The sequence below is a fragment of the Apis dorsata genome, unplaced genomic scaffold (assembly GCF_000469605.1).
Source record: "Apis dorsata unplaced genomic scaffold, Apis dorsata 1.3 scaffold_133, whole genome shotgun sequence".
NCBI classification, from domain to species: Eukaryota; Metazoa; Arthropoda; class Insecta; order Hymenoptera; family Apidae; genus Apis; species Apis dorsata.
The window spans coordinates 1,480,400-1,484,620 of NW_006263426.1; positions in this window are offsets into that span (position 1 = coordinate 1,480,400).

Consider the following 4,221-nt stretch of genomic DNA (forward strand, 5'->3'; position numbering starts at 1 on the left):
AAATAGCGATACGTCAAACGACGAAAAAAAAAAAATATTAATTGAAATATTTTGTCACTTTCGCAACATAAATAGCATCACACATTGCAAATATTGTTTTTACTAATATATCGAGTTCCATGATCCCGATCACAAATTATTCGCAAACTTGGATCGACAAAAATTGTTCTTGTAATTTTCTCTTATTCTCATATCTATTCATTCGATTCTCGAATATAATATAATCGATACGTTTTGTTTCTTTGCACAAAAGTTTACAGCCAACTGTACCTATTCCACCTCGGTAGAAATTTCTTCGAAAATTCGGTCCTCGAAGATAGGCAGTGAAACGGCGATTTTCCATCGGCCGACTTTCAATTCAAATTTTCACAGCATTTTACAATATGTATGTAAAAGTGAATAGAAACATCTTTAAGAAGAAAACGTTCGTTGTCCACGCATTTTTAACATAGAATGGAACAGCAATTTCTATCGCTTTAATCATTAAACGTGATCGATAAATTGGGAGATTTCATCGATCAACAGCGCAATAATAGATGATCCATGTGTCTATTCCCGTATCGATTGGAATAATGTGCTCCATCATCATGTGCAAATGCATTTGTCAAGGCGGCATGGATTAGCCCCGTTCTCCACGAGTGTCGTTTTGACAAGTCACGCGATCATATTCAGATCTACATCTGTTTAAAATTTGAAGGGCAAGAACCCTCTAACAGAAATGTTTGATATCATTGTTATTTTTTGTTCGTTTCTTTTAAACGATATCTTGAACACTTATTTTTGTACTTATCATATTTCCGTCTTTTTCAAGAATTAATCAGTTTGTGTGACGTTTGACGGCAAATACGAAGAACTGTTACGATGTCGATTCGAGACAGGCAAACAATATTTTTCTCCCACTTTGAGCGGCTCAGATAAAGTCACACGTGTGAATAGTTCATGTGACAAACATTCTATATCTTGCATTATTATTCCTCCTTTTTTTTCTTTTTTCTTTTTCTGCTTTTAAAATTAGTTCTGTCACGATGTCCGAACATTAGCCACTGAATAAAAATAGAAAACTATCATATCTTTATTTCGCATCACTTCCACGATTTTGATATTTTATTATAACTTCCTTCGATATTAATCACTATTATTCACAATTTTCTCTCCCCTCTTCTTCAGGAATCGTATAATTGATGATACCCATATGCATAAACTGTTTTCTAAATGTTTCTTCGAAAATCACACGTGTAGACTGTACAACAACGTAGTCTCCGCAACAATCGAACAAAATAATTCACTTTGCACAAGAAAGAATAAAACAATCGCACGAAGAACGTGGTTCCTTAAAATTTCTTCGAAATTCAGATAAACAAAAAGACCACACGTATCTCTCTAAACTGTTGTTCTGTTTCAATTTTCTCACAATTGTTGACCGATTCTTCTAAAAGTTGTCATATAAGTAGGAAGCTGAAAGAAGAGGCGATGTTCACTGAGGGCAACAAGCCGGTCGGCCCTGCATCCTGTGAGAAATCGAGAATATACGTTGTGTGCGAGTTGAAGCTTGAAACGAGCGTCTAGGCTCGGCGGTTTGCGGTGTGGCGTAACGTCTGATCAAATCGCACATCTCGTAGCATAGGAAGCAGATACCTATTATCATGAACGTTTCCATTGTATCGATTACCGTTTCCTCCGAGACACGGAACAGATTAGTCCACTGGGAATGGAAATACCGTTACGTTCATCTAATATTATGTCTTCCTTATGTCTCTCCTGTTACAGGTATCCTGTTATTTTATACTATTTCTTATTATTGTGCTTCATTATCGATGAATTTCTCGTTGTAAAAAATGGCGAGAGAATAAGTTCTTGGCAACTTTTTCGTTGCAAGATTCTTCGCTTTAAAAAGCTTAAAATTTTCTAGAAAATGTGATACTTTAGTTTCTACTTCTTTTAACGGTCTTTCTCTTAGCCTTAGTGCTAAGATATGTTCTTCTCTTTATATCCTTTTATTCTATAGTATTTCGTTATAACATTTCATTTTTTCTCTCCATTATCAACGAAACTAAAATAATTACGGAAATAATTATTTCGTTTGCAACTTTTCGTTGCAAAAAATCAATGCGAAAATGTGATTCTCTATGTACGCTGTTTCTCTTCAACGGCTTCTCTTCGTTTCTCAATCGTGATAAGGTTAGAGAAAAGGATAAACGTTCCTCCCTATATCCTATTCTATCCCGTTACAAAGTAACATTTCCTCTTTGTTGAATTACCACCGATACCAAAGTATATGAATATACTTTCTCTTCAATTCAATTCCGCTCGAAATCATGTGGTCGTCTCGATATTAATCCACGTCAATGGTATTATATCCACGTCACTTATCTACTTGATCTTGAAAAAATGAAAAGATTTCTCTTATTTCCGTATGAATATTATATCCAACGTATATCGACGTTAACGAGAGCAGAACAATAACACACTTTTACACGATGACTGTAGTCTTATCCTGCTCTCTGTTCGGGGTTAAACAACGCACCCTTCCAAATCTTCCACTCTTCGCTCTCATCGAAAGCGCACACCTCCAGCTAGGATCGGGTAACGCGTGTCCCCTTTACACGCGAATCTAGCGGAGAGGGAGCCACGTAGGGGTGGCGCGGAGAGTGGAGAAGCAAAACACGTACCATGTGGATTTTACTTGAGTAGCGTGAAAGATTGTGCGACTCCTCTCGCGTCGTCTTCCCGCGAGACGACCGATATTGGCCCAATCAAAGTCGATCGGCCAGACTATTACGTATCTTTTCGTACCTTGGTTCCTTTCTCCTCCCGTGTTTTCAATCACGGTTCGTTGTCACTCGAGCCACGCTCTGTCGAGGCGCGTTCTTCCTTCCCCGTGTTTACCCGCGAGACACGCGTCGACGAATCACCGTCGCGAATAACTTCGTGCTCCCCGCGCTCGAACTGGGTCACCGACACGCGGATTGAACGCGTAAATGCAATGTCGTCGGGAGCGTGATGCAGATCCGGGCGAGCGGAACGAGGCGACAGAGGCACGGTAATATCGGCAGCCTCGCAAGCTACGGGCCAGCGTATGACTACTAACCAGATACTCTCGCGGCGTGAGGGTGCGCCTTTGCAAGGGTGGGCGGGTGGAAGCGAGGTGGATGCTGGGCGACGGCGCGGCCCGCGGCGCCACCCCCTCTGCTCTCGCAAAATCCACTCCCCCTCCCGTTCCTCTCTTCCCTCTCCGCTTGGATCCTCTTCCTCCCCTGGGATGCTCTTCCCACTTCTTCTTCTTCTTTCCTCTTTCTTCTTCCTTCTCTCACTTTTTGTCTCCTTTGTCCTACTCTGCTTTCCACTTCTCGACAACTTTTTGTCTCTTTCCCCCTTCTTTTTTTACGACTGTTCTGCCTTCCCTCTGTGTCTTTATCTGTCTTTCGGTCGGAGGTAGCGCGTCCTTTTTTCTTTTTTTTTTTTGCACTTTGCTTGTCGGGCCTCTTTCTAATTTTTGGGATTTCGCACGCGACTCGCGGACGAGTGGTACGCTCGATCTATCTATCGTAAGAAGAGGCAATGCTCAAGGGGAATTAATATTGTTGTTGGTTAGACGTATAGGCTGCTGTAATGATGTTTGTTTGCGTAACGGAATCTTTATGGTTGGTGGGAGTTTTGGAGAGAGAGAGAGAGAGGATAATTTGAAAAAATAGATTGTATTGGTGCTCGAGGAAGATTCGAAAGAATATGAATATTTCGTATATTGTATTTTATAGATTTGGTGTTTAATCATTTGTTGTATCTTTTGATTTTTAATATAATCTTTATTTCGTACTTTGAATTTTCCAAGTACAAAAAATTTGTAAATTCAGTCATAATTTTCATGATCAGATTTTTAAATAAGTTAGTATATACAAATTGAATGCCAAATATACGTTACAAAAAAAAAATTTAAATTTACAATTTATATGTCCAAAGTGTCTGGATTCTTTAGTAAAGATATGATAAGTTATAATTTTTTTTTTACACATATAATATTAAAGCAGTGTGTAAGTGATCTTAAATTACATTTGAAAATCAAATTTAATTTTTAATTTATACAATCTTCTTTTTTTTTTTTTTTTTTTTAAATTTTTTTTTATATCTTGAGATATTTTGATAAACACATTTTTTGAATAGAAATTCTATGATGATGAAATTATAATATATACAAACTGCTTGAATAATATTTTTTTTTTTTTT